Raw genomic sequence first — 21,155 nt, forward strand, 5'->3', positions numbered from 1 at the left:
GAAACCTTGTCTGAATTATGGTAGAAATGTCATGGAGGTCATTACAAAGGCCAAAGTCATTATATGGTGGACGGTAACAGGCACAAAGAAGGTTAGCTTTGTTGTTAATTTTTATCTGCACACTAATGGCTTCCAGATCACTATCAAAGTTAACTTCAAAGCATTCTATATTCTCTGATACAGCGATCAAAGTGTCGCCTCCGCGGCCGGAAGGGCGGTCATAACGATATACAGGATAACACTTTTGCGAAGAAAATATTTTGCAACTGTCCACAGATCCATTTAGTCGCGACTCTGTTATTATGACAATGTCGGCCCCCATGGTATCGGCGGTGCAGGATAAGCTGTCGCGATGACAAAGAACACTGAGTAAATTACTGAAAAGGACAGAAATGTTGCGAAGTGTTTGCGCAGATCGCTGCGCATTTTGTTCTAGCTATTTTGGAGAAGGAGAACCGGAGTTGGCTACAACACGTGATGAATCTTTTTCCTGGACACTATCAGTTATAAGGCAGTACATATAAAACCATTTTTTTAGCATAGCTTGATATAGCAGAGGCTGAATGAGTTTTCTGGCTCCAGTTCGCTTTACGAATTCAACAAGTGTTTTCCGCGCATGCCTGGTGGCCTGAGAAAAATCACTCATCGTTACGTCTGAATCTCTTAGTTTGGTATTTGCAACGAAAACTCGTTTGCTGATTTTATCATTTGAAAATTTGACAATTATTGGCGGTGCTTTCTGAGGCTGCGCCGTACCAATTCTATGACCGCGATCTATGTCCATTTCGGTTAAAGTTACAGACATTTCTTCTTCAACAATGTGCAGTACCTTTTTCTCTGATTCATCTTATGATTTCGTAGATACGTTTGGAACATCAAGAAACTACCCACTCGCCCTGCGAGATAGTTTAAACAGATTTTAGGCTTCTCATTTTCGCTCAGTGCTCTTTCAGCATTTTCATTCATCGTCGCCAAGTTGTCATAAACTGCATCCAGCAGCCCCATCTTATCTTCAACAGAATTAAGGCCAGTAGAAATATCTGCAAATTGTCTTCTCAATTCCTTCTGATTGGCTTTGAGGTCTTGCAGTGAAACAAAATATATGCTCCTGCCCTTTTTCAAATTTAGCAAGGCGGGTCCTAAGATTATGAAGCAGTGCCAAAACCGCTTCCTTGCTACTTCCCGCTTCCGCGCTGTTCCACCCACTATTCCTTGCTACTGTCTGGAGAGTACTGAACTGACTGGGAATTCTTTGCAACGCTTTTTTTTTGCCCAAGATTCAGCTCGACATCCCCAGAAAGCATCAGCTTCATCACGCCGAAACATTGATGCACATGATTCAAAAGCAGCTGGGGGCATGGAAGCACAAGGAACGCAATACGGGAGCATTTAGAAGACGTAACTAACCTGGAACAGGCAGAAGCGGATCAAATTTGAACGCAGCATTGCAGCGTTGTTCCCATGCTCACTAAACAGCTGCAGGCGTCACCGGTCGTTTACGCAGAGCGGGCTTGATTATACCGGTGCAGATGTGGTCAACAGTCCAGGAATTGTCGCAGTAACTGACGTCGGCGTGGAATCCAGCAGGTAGGCGGAGCATACGTCACTTCCCAGTAGCTCGTCTTGCTGCCGCACGTGTGGTCGGCCACCATTGCGAAACCGATAAGGCGCCGCGTTGTTCCTTGTGCTTGAGATGGTCGCAGTCTAGAACAGTCAGCAGCGGAACAAGTCTGTCAGCCGCATTGTAGCGTTATTTTTATGCCCGCTCACCCTACCATGGAGGTAACGGTAGATTTTAAGGATATTCATTGTGGCAGCTGATAAGCAGCCCCTACTCAAAATTCCGTACGGCTGTTTTGGAGTCAGGGACTATTACACGTAATTTGGCACAAGTGACGGCCAGAGCGAAGGCTGCCTCCTCTGTAGCCTCGCAGCTTCTGGTGAGTACAGTAGCTGCAGCGAAGAGTTTGGAAGGCGCTGACTCATGGGCCTCACTCACCTGCACTGATCGCGAAACTTCGGCCCGTCTCTTTGTATTCGGCCGTATCTATGTGTAAGCGACCGACAGGCTTCCTTCGTATTTGGTGTGTAGTGCACGCCCGCGTACTAGTCTCCAGCCTTCGTGGTGGGTGGCGTGCATATGATTTGGGAGGGAATTTATGAGCTCCACCTAGAGTGCTGTATTTGCCTGGGATCATCCGCGGTGGTTCGGTGTTTAAGGTATTTAAGCCTAGTCTTAGGGAGACAAACCCCCCGGCTTTGGCGTGCGCCAGTCAGGTGCAGCGGTGGCGTAGCGGTAGAACAAACACCTCGCATGCAAGAGGACCGGGGTTCAAATCCCGGTGCCACGCAATTCTCCACCGGATTAAAAAAGAAAATATCCGCGTGTCGATGGAAATGCATAAACAGGTTTAGGGCGTAACCTGATGCCGGTGAACACCTCCGGCAGCGCACTCCCTCACCAGAACAGGAGTTGGCCACCCTGGTGCAGTAATTGGCCGCACCCTCCTATGATAAGCTCCATAAAACCCCGGCCCTCAGTCACCAGCGGCTGCGGAACAACTGCCCACGGCGGCGGTCAGACCTCTTAAGTAGCAGGGGGTGCTAAGAATACCTGGCTCCGCTGGACAGGCCGCCATTGGAAACTGACCCTGGCAAAGTTTAACGCTAGAACCCTAGCTAGTCAAGCTAGTTTAGCAGTGCTGTTAGAGGAACTAGAGGGTATGAAATGGGATATCATAGGGCTTAGTGAGGTTAGGAGGCCGAATGAGGCATATACTGTACTGAAAGATGGGCACGTACTGTGCTATCGAGGTTTACCAGAGAGGCGACAACTAGGAGTAGGGTTCCTTGTCAATAAGTAGATAGCGGGTAATATAGATGAATTCTATAGTATGAATGAGAGGGTGGCAGGCATCGTTATTAGGCTTAATAAGCGATATAAACTGAAGGTTGTACAGGCCTATGCACCTACATGTAGTCATGATGACCACGCAGTTGAAAGCTTCTACGAAGATGTAGAATCGTCAATGCGAAAAGTAGACCCAGTAAACGGTACTAATGGGCGACTTCAATGCCAAGGTAGGGAAAAAGTAGGCAGGAGACCAGGCAGTAGGTGACTATGGCATTGGTTCTAGGAATAGCAGGGGGGAGTTACTAGTTGAGTTTGCAGAGCGCAATAACTTAAGAATCATGAATACGTTCTTCAGCGAACCGAAGAACCGGAAATGGACATGGAAAAGTCCTAACGGGGAGACTAAACATGAAATTGATTCCATAATGTGTTCAACCCCGCAATTATGCAAGATGGACATAATCGGGAAAGTGCGATGCAGTGACCACAGGGTGGTGAGGTCCCGAATTAGCCTAAATCTGAAGAAGGAGCGCATCAAATTAGTAAGAAAGAAACCCATCAACGAATTAGCGGTGAGGGGGAGGGTAGAAGAGTTCAGGATCTCGCTACAGAATAGATATTCAGCTCTAAACGAGGATGGCGACATTACCCTAGAAGCAATAAACAATAATTTCACAGATATCATTTCTGAATGTGCGGTAGAAGTAGGCGGTAGCATAGAGAGGATACCGGTAAGCTGTCTAAGGAGACGAAAGATTTGATTAAGAAACGCCATAGTATGAAAGCTTCCAATCCAACAGACCAGATTGAATTGGACGAAATATCAAAGCTAATACATAAGCGCAAGGTGGCCGATATAAGGAAGTAGAACATGGAGAAAATTGAGCATGCTGTAAAGAGCGGGGGAAGCCTTAAAGCGGTAAAGAAGAAATTGGGCATAGGCAAAAACCAGAAGTATGCGATAAAGGACAAGGAGGGCAACGTCATCTCGAATATGGACAAGATAGTCAAAGTAGCCGAGGAGTTCTATACAGATCTCTATAGTAGCCAAAGTAGTAAGGGCCGTAAGGAGATTGGCGGTAGGGAAAAACAGTCAGACGTTCCACTAGTTACGAAGAATGAGGTCAAGAAAGCATTAGAAACTATGAAAAGGGGGAAATCAGCTGGAGAGGATCAGATAACTACAGATGTGCTGAAGGACGGGGGGATATCGTGTTAAGAAAAGCTAGCCACCCTGTATACGCAGTGCCTGATGTCATCGACGGTACCGGAACCATGCAAGAATGCAAACATTATCCTCATTCATAAGGGGACTCTAAGGACATTAAAAATTACAGACCGATCAGCTTACTGTCTGTTACCAGGACAACCTTAGACTTCAATCAAGCAAAGGATCAAGCAGGTTTTCGGAAACGGTACTCTACTATTGATCATATCGATACCATCAATCAGGTGATAGAAAAATGCTCGGAATATAACCGGCCCTTATACATAGCATTCATTGATTACGAAACAGCATTTCACTCAGTTGAAACCTCGGCGGTGATGCAGGCATTGCGAAATCAGGGGGTAGACAAGCAGTACGTGAAAGTGCTGGAAGATGTATATAGTGGCAGCACAGCAACCATATTTCTGCATAAAGAAAGTGAAAGGGGGTGTTTACTGTCTTTTAACAGGGATAATAGCACTCTCCAAGTTGCACAGAGAACCACACAAGAGCACAGCCAGTCTAGGCCTCCAGAAGCGAGCTCCAGCAGCGCAGCGGCAGTTCTTCGTTCTTCTCCTTGTCTTTGTGATATCCTCCCCTAGTTCATCCTCGTCTTCATATCTTCGCAGAGTTCACTACAATTTCCCCCGGAGCGAAGAGGAGCCATCCTGGCGACTTATGGTGAGGGCAAGAGGAGCGGATCGTAGTACGTTTTTAGGCGGCTCACGTGCACAGTTTCGCGCCCGCGATGACGCATGTCCGAAGAGGGAGTGAGTGGCTGCACGATGTAATTCACAGGGGAGGTTTGGCGGACAATGCGGTAGGGGCCGTGGTACTCGGTTCGAAATTTTGATGACAATCCCGGTGGGGTGTCAGGAACCCAGAGCCAAACAAGGGATCCTGTAGGGAAAACGTGTGGCGTCTGATCTTTGTCGTGACGATACTTTTGGCGGCCTTGCGATTCCGATGTTAAACTGCGGGCTAACTGGCGGCATTCTTCCGCATGTTTGGCAACGTCTGAAAGGAGAGTCCACTCGGAGGAGTCAGGACGATATGGTAAAATAGTGCCCATCGTGGACGATGCCTCATGCCCATAAAGCAGGAAGAAAGGGCTAAATTCAGTGGTTGACTGCGTGGCGGTATTGTATGCGTACGTCACGAAAGGAAGAACAGCGTCCCAGTTGGTCTGATCAGCGGCAACGTACATTGTGAGCATATCTCCGAGAGTACGATTGAAGCGCTCAGTCAGCCCGTTAGTTTGAGGGTTTTAGGCTGTTGTGGTCCGATGTATGATGCGACATTCGGCCAGTAGAGCTTCAACGACGTTGGAAAGGAAGACGCGTCCTCGGTCACTCAGCAGCTCTCGCGGCGCGCCGTGGCGAAGAACAAAATGATGTAGCAAGAACAGGGCAACTTCACGGGCAGTAGCGGCGGGTAAAGCGAGGGTCTGGCATACCGGGTGAGGTGGTCGATGCCGACGATAATCCACCGGTTCCCAGAGACCGTGCAGGGAAGTGGGCCGTAAAGGTCAACGCCAACGCGGTCAAAAGGGTGGGCCGGGCATGGAAGTGGTTGTAAGGGGCCAGAAGCACGAGGTGTGGGTGACTTGCGGCGCTGACAGGCGATGCAGGAGCGGACGTATTTGCGAATATAGCCGTACATGCCGCGCCAATAGTAGCGTTGAGAAATTCTCTGAAACGTCTTGACTACACCAGGATGGGCACACTGAGGGTCGGCATGGAAAGAGGCGCAAATTTCTTGTCATAAATGGCGGGGAATGACGAGAAGCCACCGTCGACCATCAGGCATATAATTGCGGCGGTAGAGAAGACCGTCTCGTAGGGCAAAGTGTGGTGCTTGACGGCGTCAAGTCCGAGAAGGCGAAGCGTTTGGAGAAGTGGACACGATGCGAGCCACGGGTCTTTTCGCTGCTCCGCAGGCATATCAGCGATTTTTAGAGACGAGAGGACGGGATCAGCCGCCGAGGAGCAAACAGGTTCGATGGATAGGGGAGAACGAGACAGAGCGTCGGCGTCCATGTGTTTACGGCCAGAGCGATATATAACGCGGATGTCAAATTCCTGAAGGCGGAGAGCCCATCGTGCGAGGCGGCCGGACGAGTCTTTAAGAGAGGAGAGCCAACATAACGCGTGGTGGTCCGTGACGACGTCAAATCGGCGACCGTACAGGTAGGGTCGGAATTTCGTTAGTGCCCACACAATGGCCAAACACTCCTTTTCCGTACCTGAGTAGTTGCATTCAGCTTTAGAGAGGACGCGACTCGCGTACGCGACGACATATTCTTGAAAGCCATTTTTCCGTTGAGCCAAAACCGCCCCAAGGCCAACGCCACTCGCATCAGTATGGACCTCGGTAGGTGCTGTGGGGTCGTAGTTGCGAAGAATTGGTGGCGAAGTCAGAAGACGGCGCGATGCGGTGAACGCTTCGTCGCACTCGACCGACCACGCAGTTAAGTCACTGTTTCCCCCGAGTAGCTTCGTAAGGGGTGCAATTATACAAGCGAAATCCCGCACGAAGCGCCGAAAATAGGAGCATAGACCAATGAAGCTTGGAAGTTGCTTGAGCGAGACCGGCTTAGGAAACTCCGCCACTGCGCGCAGCTTGGCCGGATCAAGGCGAACACCTTCCTTAGAGACGATGTGCCCCAAAATGGTCAACTCCCGGGCACCAAAGTGACACTTCTTGAGATTTAGTTGTAGGCCGGCGTCAGTAAGACAAACCAAAACTTGCCCCAAGCGCTCTAGGTGCGTGGCGAAGTCGGTGGAAAAGACAACAATGTCGTCCAGGTAGCAGAGGCAGATGTGCCACTTGAACTTCCGCAAGATGTTATCCATCATCTTCACGAATGTGGCGGGCGCGTTGCACAAACCGAAGGGTATTACATTAAATTCATAGAGGCCATCCGGGGTCACAAATGCGGTCTTCTCTCTGTCACAGGCGGCCATTGGTACTTGCTAGTAACGGGAACGTAAATCAAGAGACGAAAAGTACTCGGCACCTTGGAGGCAATCAAGAGCGTCGTCTATACGCGGCAGGGGGTAATTGTCCTTGTTAGGTAATTTTGTTCAGGCGCCGGTAATCAACACAAAAGCGAACCGAGCCATCTTTCTTCTTTACTAGCACCACTGGTGAAGACCAGGGGCTTTGAGACGGGCGGATTACACCACGTTGTAGCATGTCCTCAACTTGCTCACTGATGACGCGACGCTCTGTCGCTGACACACGATAAGGTCGCAAAGGTGAGTTAGAGCCGGTCTGAATGTGATGCGCGACTGTGGAAGTGCGGCCGAGAGGTGTGTGGGCGGCGTCGAAAGCGGAGCAAAACGTTTGTAAAAGGGCCACAAGCTGCGTCCGGCAGGTGGAAGGAAGAGCGTCCTCTATGGCGTTTCGGAAGAAGTCATCTGGAAACGAATCAGGCGTCGAATCGGACTGCAGAGCATCGATGTAGTTACTACGGTAGGTCTCGGAGGCGTCTAGGTTAGAGAGAAGGTTGGCTGGTTGAACAGAACCTGGGGATTTTCCACGTAGCAGAGTAACCGGGCGCGGAGACGGATTGTAGATGAGTAGCATCGTGAAGCCACCGTAAACATCGAGAACAGCAGACGGCAGCGGCAGGTGCTTGCGATGGATGAAGGATGCAGACGGCGTAAATAAAACACTAACGGCTGACACGGCAGGGCACGATAAAGGCACAAGGGCACAAGCTCCTGGTGCTACGTCTACATCTTCACCGATGGTAAGCTTTTGAGGACACACTGAACTGTTGTCGTCGGGCAGTGCGTCGCACAGTGCAGAAAATTCCACTACAGCTCTGGCGCAATCGATCACGGCGTTATTTTTAGACAAGAAGTCCCATCCGAGGATCACGTCGTGGGAGCAAGACGACAAAACTACGAACTCAATACTGTACAAAACACCTTCAATGACGACACGTGCTGTACATGCTGCTAAAGGGGCAATCCTCTCTTCACTGGCAGTGCGGAGTAACAAACCATCAAATGACGTCGTAACTTTGTGTAATCGTCGGCAGAGTCGCTCATGAATCACTGACACTGCAGCACCCGTATCGACCAGCGCATATACGGACAGACCATTGATAGAGATCACTATAACGTTCGTGGGCAAAATTTGAGGCCTTGAGCTTTTCGCAGAGCACGCAGTTCTTGCCTCAGGAACCGCGGAGCTTAGTTTTCCTCGTCAGCAGGTGGTGGTCGCCGGCGCATTGGTGACAGTGACCGGCGCCGCGGAGAAGGCGAACGGCGGGTTGTATACGAACGCTGTTCTGTGGCGTACGCAGGCGGAGAGTGGGCAGAATGAAGCAGCGGCGGGGAGTAATCAGAAGACGCAGGCTCGGGAGGCGCGGCCATGCGACGCCGATACCGACGAGCCACATGTCCAGCGAAACCACAGTAGTAGCAAATTGGGCGATTGTCCGAAGTACGCCAAGGGTTGTAATAGTGCGGGGTGGAAGGATGAAGCGGAGCCGTTTGAGGAAGCGGTGCAGGGCGCATGACAGGCTGCATGGGTAGTGACGGCTCAGGTGGTGGCCGCGCAGCCACAGCCGCGTAGGTCAAAGGGGCTGGAACAGCAGGTTGACTATACTGGACTGGTGCTCCGACGTATGTCAAAGGAGCAACAGGAGCTTCAGGAAGCATGGGAAGTGCTTCTGCGACCTGTTCGCTGATGTCTTGTTGCAACTTCGGCACCAAAGGAGATGGAGCGTCAGGACGTTGGTGAACGAGTGATAGTTCACGGGCAACTTCTTCTCGAACAAACTGTTTTATTTGTGGCAGCAAGGACGACTGGTCTGTGTCAGGCGTTAAAGCTGCAAGAGGTTCCTGGTGTGAGAGCGAAGATCGAGTGATGTTGCGGCACTTGCGTAATTTATCAAAGTTTTGGCATGCATTGATAACATCGACGACGGTTGCTGGATTTTTTCGCCAGAAGCATCTGGAACGCGTCATCATCAATCCCTTGCATAATGTGACCAATCTTGGCATGGTCTGGCATTGAAGCGTCCACGCGCTTGCAAAGGTCTACAACATCTTCAATATAACTGGTAAAATTTTCGCCAGGAAGCTGTGCGCGGCCGCGCAGGCGTTGCTCAGCACGGAGCTTGCGCACGGCAGGTCGGCCGAAGATATCGGCAAAACTGGTCTTGAAAGCAGACCACGAAGTGATGTCGGCCTCGTGGTTCCGGAACCATAGGTTGGCCACATCCGTTAGGTAGAATATTACATTATTGAATTTTCGGGCGTCGTCCCATTGATTGTGAGTACTAACCCGCTCACATGAAGCCAGCCAGTCTTCCACGTCATGGTCACCGGTTCCGCTAAATATAGGAGGATCCCGCTGGCGCAAAGCTCCAGCTCAGAAGACGGCAGACGAGGGCCCGGTTGGACTAGGAAGCTGGCGTCGGTCATGACTGGTGTCGGGAGTGTGCGGCTTCGAAGCTCGAGGACGGCAGGAAATCCTGACCTCCACCAAGTGAAAGGGGGTGTTTACTGTCTTTTAACAGGGATAATAGCACTCTCCAAGTTGCACAGAGAACCACACAAGAGCACAGCCAGTCTATGCCTCCACAAGCGAGCTCGAGCAGCGCAGCGGCACTTCGTCGTTCTTCTCCTCGTCTTTGTGATATCCTCGCCTAGTTCATCCTCGTCTTCATAATATCTTCGCAGAGTTCACTACAAAAGTAACAAAATTGCCATAAAGAAAGATGTTAGGCAAGGAAACACAATCTCCCCAGTACTATTCACAGCTTGCTTAGAAGAAGTATTCAGAGACTTGGAATGGGAGCAGTTAGGGATAAGGGTAGATGGAGAATATCTCAGTAATCTGCGATTTGCTGATGACATTGCCTTGCTAAGCAACTCGGGGGATAAACTGCAAATAATGATTGGTGACCTAGACAGGAAAAGTAGAAATGTAGGCTTGAAAATCAATCTGCAGAATACTGAGGTAATGTTCAACAGCCTAGGAAAGGAACAGCAGTTTACATTAGGTAGCGAAGTACTGGAAGTAGTAGGCGAATATGTCTACCTAGGACAGGTAGTAACCGCAGATCCGGACCATGAAAAGGAAATAACAAGAAGAATAAGATTGCGATGGAGCGCATTTGGAAAGCACTCACATATTATGACTAGCAGCTTACCGGTGTCGCTAAAGAGGAAAGTATATAACAGTTGCATCTTACCTGTACTCACCTATGGGGCTGAAACGTGGAGGCTAACCAAGAGAGTTCTACTTAAGTTGAGGACAACCCAGAGGGCTATGGAACGAAAAATGGTAGGGGTAACATTAAGAGATAGAAAGCGTGCAGAGTGGGTCAGAGAAATAACTCAGGTTACCGACATTCTAGTGAAAATTAAGAAGAAGAAATGGGCATGGGCAGGACATGTAGTGCGAAGAAAGGATAACCGATGGTCGCTTAAGGTAACAAACTGGATTCCAAGGGAAGGAAAGCATAGCAGAGGGCGGCAGAAAGTAAGGTAGGCGGATGAGGTTAAGAAGTTCGCAGGGGTCAAGTGGATGGAGCTAGCACAGAACCGGTTTAAGTGGAGAAATATGGGAGAGGCCTTCGCCCTGCAGTGGGTATAGTCAGGCTGCTGATGATGATGATGAGTCAGGAGTACTGTGAATTAAGTTCGCTTCCTCGACTTCATCAAGTGTGTTTTGCATTCCAAGCGCTAGGCGCCTCGATAGCTCGTGTTATTCGATAGTTCTAGTATTGTTTTATAAGCTTGCCGGATAGTACACTCAACCTTAAGGATATACTCAATAATACGCTAATACACTCACTCAAGCCTGAATGAGTCGACAGGTGTCGCTCTCTTTCATGCCCCTTCTCGTGTTGCCTATTCGTTTGATCTGTTTGGCTGCTTGGGTGAATGTTGAGGTCAGTTTCTCCAAAGTTGCTATATTTCTGCAGTCACTCTCAATGAACATAATTAGGAATTTGATGGTGTCTGCATCTTTGATTGGTAGACATTTGAGTTATACCCTTATTGGAGTAGGCGAAGGTTTGTTCTTGCCTTTCGCGTTTTCACGGACTACCAGAAGTTCGGACTGTGTGGGGGCATTCAAAACCCGCTCATACAGCATGTCTCGGTGCTGTCGACTGCTTTCTGAACCACACTTTCTATTTGGGCATAACTTCCATTGATGCAGTATTATGACAATTTGGGCTAGTTGGGTCATGTTCATCTTGAGGAAATATGCAGCCCGGATAGAGACGATGGACAAAGAAGTTAACGACACAAGCCCTGTTCCACTGTTGAACAGCAGGTGCAATGTCGCCCGCGTTAAAGACATGCGTATCTCTTCGGTGGTGGTGAGTCTGGGGGCCAGGGGTAGGAGTACAATGCACACGAACTCTTTCCATGATCAACAACGGGATATTTTCTAATGTTGCCTCGTCTGAGACAATATTGAAGACTTCAAAGAAGTCAAGTCTCAGTGCTCCCTCATTTCAAGACAGTAGCTACAATCCAGAACGTCCCTCGACAATTAAATCCTGACATTCCGAGACCGAAGGGAAGGTGTCAATCCTACCATGGTCGGGAGGACGAAGTCGTTATCCTCGGCATACCCTACAGCCTGTTGAGTAGAACGTGCTCCATTAGTTTACCGAGGCACGACGTTAACAAAATGGGTCTTAGGTTCTTACGTAGAGCTCCTTCGTTGGTTTTCGTATGGTTGTCCCTTTGTCGAGTTTCCATTCCAGTGGTGCCTGTTCTTTCCTCCAGTAGGCGCCCATGAGATCTGTTAGGGTAGGTACTGAGCCGATGTCTAGGTTCATGAGGATTTTGTTCGAGACGCCGTCCGGTCCCACCGCAAAAGTGGCCCGGAGCTGTCTTATCGCGTACCACGTGCCTGCTTCCATCTAGTTCTTGTCCAACTGACCATTGGGGGCCCTCCATACATAGGGACTCCAGTGCTAGGTGTCGTGTTTGGTGTCGTTAGTGCTAGGTGTCCTGTTGACGTAAATCTTGCTTAGTTCATTTAAAAGCTCCGCGTCCGTATCTTCATAGTTGTCTGCAATTCGAGCGAGGGGATTCTGCGCGTCGGATTTCGTCTACGCTGTGTCGAGTGGGTGTGGCAGCAAAAGCCAGGTTGTCTTTTCATAACGGTGGCATGCGCCTCGATCTGCTTCTCCGGTTGTACAATGCACCGTAACGGCGTTCTCTTGAGACGCTGCTTTTTCCAACGGTGGAACAAACGCAAGGCTATTGCACATGCGGGAGGTTGTATACAACCTCCTTGTGATCAGGGGTTTTTGTGGCGTAGCGCTGAACTTCGAGAGGATATAGTGCTGACTGCCTAGCGACTGTTCCGTGCTGTTGCAGCGGGCGTCCAGAATATTTTGACACGACTGCGTCAAGGATCCTGTATCGCAGAAAAGCTGTTTTGGCATTGTAGTTGTAACGCGAAAATCACAAGAAATTCAAGAAGGTTTTCGGAAACCTGCGGAGTCTAACACGGCTCCTTCGCAGTGCGAGGTGAGCACGCCATCACTCCGCCAAAGAACCGCTTTGCTTCTCTCCGAATAAAAGTGGACCTAACGTATGCATTACCTTTGGAGTTTGCGTCATTAGAAAGAAACTAGTTATGGAAGTAATAGCCAAGCGAGTAGCAAAGAACATTTCCGCTTTGCTAACCTGCAATGCGACGCTCAGCGAAAAATTCCAACTATTGTATGGCGCTGCCACAATAAATGGCGCGACCCGCTACCTGATTCGAACCCGTATACATTCATCCATCATTTTCAAAGCATTGTGGTTTAAGGACTGAGAAGAAAAAAGCAGACTAGAGACTAAGCTGGAATAATGACTGAACGGAGGTTCTCTGATTGGTGGCTAAAATCTTGGCAAGAGTGAAATTTCACCCTGCACTAAGTACAAAAAATTGAGTGCTGTGTGAGAAATATCTTTGTGAGGCTGAAGAGCGTGAGGAGTGCGATGCGAACGGTGCTCAATAACGATCGCATTGAACTCTTAAAGGCGACGGTTAAGCTTCCGACAACTTTGGCTTAGCGTAAGGTCTGGCGAGTTGTCCGCATTTATGCTGTTGCCTGGCCTGGTGACTTCCTGCGGATTGTTCCTTATAGAGAAGCCAAAGTCCTGTGCTGCTTCTCAAATTCTGGTACCTTTCGGCATGATTTTGTTGAATCGCCATGCCTCTGGTCGCGCGTTAAAATAGCCTACCTTTAGTAACTAACCCTGGCGGTAAGCTTTGGGACTTTCTCTAGCCGACGCGGTAGACCTATGTCTGCGTTTTTGGATGAGCAGTACAAATCTAAGACGAAGAATTTTGTATCTCCTTTTTTCCTGCGGGCAATTTCTAGCTAGGTGTATCTGACATCGGTGTCATCGAGTGTGTGTTGTATGGCAGTGATGTTTTTCTGAATGAACGTCGCATTGAGCTGGTCCCGCTTGTTTGACACGCCTGTTTGTACAAAACCTTCCCCTGCCGGTGTGACGCAGTGGTCAGGGCGCTCTACTACTGCATTCAAGGATGCAGGATCAAATCTATGCGTTGGCGGCCGCTTTTCGGCCGAGACGAAAAGCTAAACGACCGTGTGCTGTGCGATGTAATTGCACGTTAAAGAACCCCAGGTGGTCGAAATTTCCGAAGTCCTCCACTACGGCGTCTCGCATAGCCTAAGTTGCTTTGGGACGTTAAACTCAAATCCGAACCAATAAAAATAAAATTAGTGTAGCCTGCTAAATTGATTGGTCCCCTATTCTTTTGGAGTGCTATGACATCGGTTATCTAGCTGAGTGTTTTTAATGTAGAGCAGCAGGTTGCCCCGCTTGCCAAGGAACATCCTGCAGTTCCACTGCCATACCTCACTTTCTTGCCGAGGGGCCATCTTTGTGCTGGGGATTTGGCAAGGTTGCTGGTATTGCCGACAACTTGTCGACAGTTATATCTAGCCTCGTGGATTTATTGGCTGTTGCTGTTTCAAAGGCTGCTAGTTTGCTTTCCATGGCTGCCACAGTACTTTATAGGTCGCCTAAGATATTGTCCTGCGTGTTCATAAGGACGTTGCTAATTGCATCCTTACCAGTGAGTCCGCATTGAGGCAAGGCATTTATTCCGTCAATATACTCGGGTCCGTTGGCGTTGATATTTGATTCCTTTTTCCATCAGAAAAGAGGAATCCTTTCCTCGTCCCTGGTTGGTTTTTGAGTGGTTTCCTCATAGAAGGTCTCCGCAGGCTTTTTTTTAGTTATGGCATCCGAATTACTGTCCGCGTGAGCCGGGCGGTTTTGACTGTTAGATGTTTCAACCTCCATATCCGGTGACGTAGTCGTGTTTACGGCACATGCGTTAGGAACACTATAGTGGGTATGCGCGTTTAGGACTCGCCGTTTGTTTTGGTGCAGGAGCTGGTACTCTTGCCCCTCTTTCGATGTTTTCTATTCTTCTCATCATGTAAGCTAACTGCTCTCTTAAAAATTTGTTTTCTGCTGACACTTGCTTTTTTAGTAGAGTGGAAGGTGCCATAATTGCTGGCGGCCCATTTGTGCATAGGTGCCCTAGCTCGGAAAAGAGGGGAATGCTTGATCCATTCCTTCCTCGCTCCACGCTGCGGGCTTAAGGTTGGTCTGTCAAGTAGATGTCGCGGTGTCTGGCTTCTCGGCTCCTTGGCATAGTCATGCCGCTGCCCGGCTGTAAATCGCAGTAGATTTTACTCTTCCTCGAATCCGTGAGGCACGATACATCTTGCCGTAAAGTCCAGTTTATCGTTCGTTAAATGTTGCGCTCCGCATCTTCTGCACAGATTTTCCTTTCTTGATTGTGACATCGGCGCGTGTTCCAGGCAGCTGTTGAAGCACGCTTCCACCTTGTTCCTGAAGGGTTCACACAGATAAAGCGCCGAAGCAAACCGCATTTTTGCAGGTAGCTGTGTGATGGCTGTGAAGCCACCTCGACAGACCTTCATTTTCTTATGTAGGGCGTCGGCGATATTGTTAAATTTCAGTATATTCTCGAAATTCTACTGGTAGATCTGTCCATCTGGTACATCTGACGCCTTTCATAAAGCAGCTGCCTGGTGTCGAGGTTTACACATCAACGAGTAGCGTCTGGCCTTCTATTTGTACATAATTCAGTGCTATGTATGCTTCAGTTCTTTTGGTGAGAAGCGAAATTAAGGTGACAGAGTTATTGGTGGGATTGATCCTCAACTGATCGAGGTAATTGGCTTCCTCAAATCTTTGCTCGGCTCCTTTGAACACGGAGTGCAAGAACGTCTCTGTGGGGTGGCTATACGGAAGTTACAATCACTTTGAGATCTGAAAGCTACTTCATCGTGTTCCATCGGTACTCGAGGTGCGGGTTCCTTCTCGATAGCTGCTGGTGGTATGCTTATAGGCGCTGCATTGTCGCCCGTTGTCGCCCGCAGCCGGCACCGGCGGTGTGCTCCCGGGCTTCGAATCGATCTTGTCATTGGCACTGACGGCCCTGGTTCACAAGGCAGGATTGTTATATTCCTCCATGGGGATCAGACTCTCATCCCCCGTGGACAACGGTTTCTAATCGCAGCGGTGTGCAACTGGACGTGAAACGCAATCAGAGCACGATAGCTTAGCTCCTTTGCGTGTCCGATGATCCCAAAAATGCCTTAAAATTAGCCAATGAACCATTCCTATCAACTGGCAGTCACTGTGTCATCTGCCAACAGCGCATCTAGAGTAGTGTAACACCAAATTTTGTCGCATCGGGAACACCGAACCTTCATAAAGGGTCTCCTCGCAAGAACCCATGTGAAACACTTCACAAATTCGAAAGGTGTCACAGTTTCAGTGCTCAAAAGGTACATGTCGCACTATAAAACCCTCTCCTTAACAATTTCATCCCCTAAAATTTTCTGAAAAAGAAACATTCCGCGATTGAAACCTTTTCTTCTTCTTGTTACTTTCGTTTTATTCCCGGCATCTTCTTATAGGAATGCCCTAGGGGCACTCTTATAACGGCCGTAAATGCATTAACAGGCCTTCGCTGCTGTTGATAAAATCGCATAGCCCAACATCAGTTACACAGAGTAAAATTAACCCATTCATGCAACGTGCTAAATTATGACACAAATTCAGCATGAAGGCTGCCACTTTAAGGAACAGGAGATAAAGCACGCTACAGATTATTTTCAACCGTGATCATCCAAGGCTAACATGCTTCTAATTTTTATATGGAGGATAAATCCCTAGACCGCTAACATTCACCACCTAAATCCTCCAGATATCGATTTTTTTCTTTTGTTTAGGAAGAGCCCATGATCGCCAGTCTATACTGTTGCAGTAAGATTGTCATGGGCAGTATTCCAAGTTTCTTTTTTCGGATATTTCTTGAATAATGACCTCTTGGGTTCATGGGCTGATGCTGCGCACGAACGTGGCCTTCGTATTATATTGTACCGAACACCTTACCGCCCAGGTTTCACATTGTGTTACGCTTCAACGTTATATCCGTTATGTAGTACCAAGCATAGGAGCTGTTTGTATATATCCGTTCATAGACAGGCAATACTTTATTCAATTTAAGATTAGGTCTCCTTAACTTCTGAGTGGCCTAACTTTTCGAATGAATGCATCGCTTGTCTTGTGATGGAAAGAGAAATTAACTAACGATTAACTTCAGTTTCTTTGAATAAAACCACTGCTTCAGTACTCATTGCCCGTCACAATACTTCCTTCGCGTCGGCGACTGAAAAGAACAGATCTATGCAATCAAGATATGCATAACATTGCTTTAATGACAATGTTTACAATATCGTTGTTATTAAATAACAATAAGGTAGGCCCAACTAATTATTGTGGCAGTAAACCCCTTCTAACCAAAATAAGTTCACTTGAACAACCGTTAGCGTGAAATAGGGAATACGCAGCAGAAACAGTAAGGGCTATAACCTCGACTGAGCAGTCCTTAAGTATTCAACGGATCGAGTTCGTTGATGTCAACGTCTGACAAACAGCACAAACTACATACGGTTGTTGAATAAAGGATCACAAGACATTAAATAGCATGATTAGCAAGCATTTTCAACCAGGCCACTAATTAAAATGCCACTAGATGCCATTTAGCAGATTCAGCAATAAAATGGACAAGAAAACTGCCTACGAGAGACCTAGAGCAGAGGAATTTCGATCACCTTCGGTTCCTTGGTCCCATCTTCAGTCTGCTTTGAATTCGGTTATCGCAGTTCCCCCGAAACGATTGTCATTATGCAGTTCTTTGTTAGAAGCGTGGATTATTGCTTCTGCATTATTAAGAGAACAGCTTTGACACCATCCTTCTCGCGCATGAATGGTGCCGATCTAAAACCGGCCATATGCAGTTCACTGCTGAAAATGTTGACGGCCATTAGGATACGCATCCCATTATGTACCCAAGTTCGTTGCACTCAGCCTGGCTCGAGAATTCGGTGGCTTCGCTGCTTGTACGCCGTGCGGAGAAATCGTGCTCAAGCCCGCAGTTCCGAACGGCTCATCTGGCAACTGCACGCTGTGGCCTGGTGTCGTTTGGCTGCCCAATTTTGTTTATTCGTTGCGTCGAAAATTCATTTCATTTTATTTCATTTTTATTTCCTTAAAAACCCCCTTTTGGGTGGTATTACATAAGGGGGTGGGGTTAACATAAGCGCTTAAACCATTTTCATGATGACAAGTGCGATGTGACTTTGCCTAGGAAGCTGGATGGGCAGGTGATGGCTGCAATTTTGTGGGGAAAGTCGTTCCATTGACTTGCTGTTAGGAGGAAGAATGACTTTGAAAAGTAGTTGTACGAGCACGTTGGCGTGAAACTTTAAACGGATGACCGATGCGATGAGACGTGCGTGATGGAGGCGCGCAGATGTACGGCTCTTGTTCCAGATCGGAAAAGTAAAATTTGTGATTAAGCACAGGCTAGAAATGTGACGACAGACGGAGAGGCTTGGTGATTGTGATTGCTGTTCGAGAGATGAGACGCTGATATTGTATGAATAGGAGCGGTGAATAAAACGGGCAGCTCTGTTTTGTATGGCTTCCAAAGATTCATTGAGGTATGCTTGCGGGGGATTCCAAATTGCGGAGGCGTGCTCAAGTTTCGACCGGATTAATGCTTTGCAGGCAAGTAACTTTACATCTTGAACTTTACATCTTTACCTGGCTCATCCAGCAGCAAAAAACAGCAACGGAAGATAAAGAAAAATGAGTCATATATTTATGTTTCCGACGCAAGTAAAAGCTTATCCTGTATAAACTGGCAGTACTAAGCCTACGTCGCAATGTTCTTCAGCGGAGGTTTAACTAAGCGAAAGGGAAGTTCACGAATACCGGGCCCAGAATTCCTTGCGCGGATTGTGATCACGCGTGCATTGGAGCGGCAAGTAACCCTGGTTAAAGAATCAAGCTGCACAACAATGACGTCGACAGCAAGAGGTGGCCACAAACGCGTGGACGAAATGTGCAGTCCCCATCATAGCACTGAGGTAATGCGACGATAATTGGAAAAGAAACAGACCGCATGGTTTTGTCAATATTCAGCCGACAAAAGCACGTCATCAATCATAACAAAGGCATGCATAATGCCCGATGCGGCTGCTTACGCTACATCGGAAAATATGTGTAATTAGCCATCACTTCCATTCCTTCATTGTGAAAAGGGCTTCATAGCCGGACTCAAGTAACAATTATTTTATACATTGATCGGCGCTCGATACTTCTCTCCAAATTCTAGAGGTAGCCGTGAATGCTTTTTATGGTTTTAAATCTCATTCCATATATCCCGCGCCCACAGTGGTTAGAAACGAAAGCGCGACGCTTTTTATCTCTCTACCGCGGCAATAAATGCCTCTTTTCAACTAGTGACGTAACCGGGCGCTATTACGTGTCGATCACAGTTTTTTTTTTTTGCCTTCTCAGTATAACTGCTTGTCGACAAATTATGAACTGTTTAGAGAAGTCCCTAACATAATATAAATAACTTTCGAGAACACATTGCAAATGTGTGTTCGAAACTTGCTTCAGCTTGTTACATTATTTTTCGAACACGAATATATTTCTGTACCCCTTTATTAAAAATGGTTTGCACTGCCATATTTCATTCTCACCTTATCTATTGCAGCGAGTCTTGGGCATTCATATTTTAAACATACTTAGATCCCATCATTCGTCTTCAAAACACAGCCGTACGCATAATGACCTTCTCGCACTGGCACTCATGTACACCTTTATTGTTCTCACAGCTTCATATACTCCCTTTTACTCTTGCGTCGGAAATGAAAGTTTGCCGTGTAGTAAATGCCATTCTCCTAAATGCCCACCCTTTACCAATTACATTATTTGTTACACCCCACAGGAACACCAAAAATGCAAGCAACATAAACTTTAGCATTCCTATCACAAGACACTTTTACGGCCAGCACCTAATACAGTATGTCGGTGTAAAAATATAGAATAATATTCCACTTGAAATTAAAATGGCAAATAACTTTATTTTCCATCAAAACATTTTATTCTGGCGGAATTATGTTATTATAACACTAAATAAAATAGATAAGAAATGCTTACATTTCCGGCCCTACCAAATGTGTATGTCTTGGTTGTATTCATTTTCTTCAGATAGGGAACTGTATTGCTTCCACTGCTGTGTATATGTATGTATGTACGAGCCTAAACTAGCTTCGGCTATTGGCCCAACATTGTTTGCAATTTGTATATTTATTGAAATAATTGATTGATTGATAGTCACCGGAATCTCAGCAATAAATTGAGTGCACCGTTAACCACTCGTACTACAATTTCAATAATTTTTTCCTTGTGATCACTGGTTTGGAAACCGTGGTTATGCGCCGTAGACACGAATTTTGCTATAAGCGAGTAAAATAGGACTACAGTATTTTCTACCGCACTCCCTACCGGAGCAGGGTATTTTCCCAAACCCTGGGGTAGATTTTCGTCATTTTCACAGTGGCGTATTACCACCTCAAGTCGTTATAATTTCATTAAATTAACAATTAGAGTAGTCCTTTAACCGTTCCTCTGAAATTCTTGCGTTTAACAGCTGCAGGATATTACAAGATCAATTAAAATTATTGAAAATCGCTAGAACATAGTTTGTTTTAAAGTGAAGTTTCCTTACGTTGCTGACTGTACATATTCTGCACCTTTAGAAAGTGAAAATCATCCATCGCTTGTGCAGCGTACCAAGCTCCTAATAAGGAGTGGTTTGGAAACATATTACTTATTATTGCGACAGCAATACTGCGCCAGGTTTCGAGCCGTTGCGTGGTCCCGGCAGAGGCCACGCTTGGAGGAGGAGCAGCAGAAGAAGACCGGTAACTTAAGCTCTCGCATCATACACTTAAAGGATGAGCCAAAGCGTCCCCAATAATGTAGCACCTTACACTAATAGGGCTTGATAGGCGAATAATGTAGCAGGCAAACGGAGCTTCCGCCGTTTCTATTGCAACCAGAGTTTCATTTCATTTCATTTTATTACCTTAAAGGCCCCTAAAAAGGGGTGTTACGTAAGGGGTGGCAAGAGCAAAAATACATAATCACAATAACAGGAAAGTTTTGACACTATCGATGAACTGTGGTGTGCAAGTGATGAGAGCAATGTTGTCCGGAAGGCCGTTCCAGTCTGCAGCTGTTCGAGGAAAAAAGGAATTTGAAAACGTGACGGTACGTGAACGTGGACGGGCAACTTGTAGCTGATGGCTGGTGCGATGAGATATGCGTGTGGGGGGAAGAATATAAGGTGCGATGCGCATAGGACTGTGGAAAAGTTTGTGAAATAAAGATAGGCTGGCAATGCGACGACGGAGCGATAAGGGGGATAATCCGGATGCTGTTTTTAAGGAGGAAACGCTGATTTCATAAGAATACGATGAATGAATAAAACGAGCGGCGCGATTTTGAACAGATTCGAGGGCACTAATGAGGTAAGCTTGATGAGGATTCCAAATGGGCGATGCAAATTCTAGTTTGAAGCTGACGAATGATTTGTAGGCTAATAACTTTACGTGTTCGGGAGCATGATGAAGATGGCGCTTTAAGAAACCTAACGTCCTGTTAGATGACG

General features: G+C 47.3%; 1 pseudogene; it reads right to left on the reverse strand.

Moving 5' to 3' along the window:
• LOC146187408 (uncharacterized) overlaps positions 1-14,074 on the reverse strand; it is a 90,353-nt pseudogene extending 76,279 nt beyond the window's left edge.
• Between the last annotated feature and the right edge of the window lie 7,081 nt (positions 14,075-21,155).

This window comes from Amblyomma maculatum, chromosome 6, assembly GCF_055883805.1.
Source record: "Amblyomma maculatum isolate TAMU_Amacu chromosome 6, ASM5588380v1, whole genome shotgun sequence".
Lineage (NCBI taxonomy): Eukaryota > Metazoa > Arthropoda > Arachnida > Ixodida > Ixodidae > Amblyomma > Amblyomma maculatum.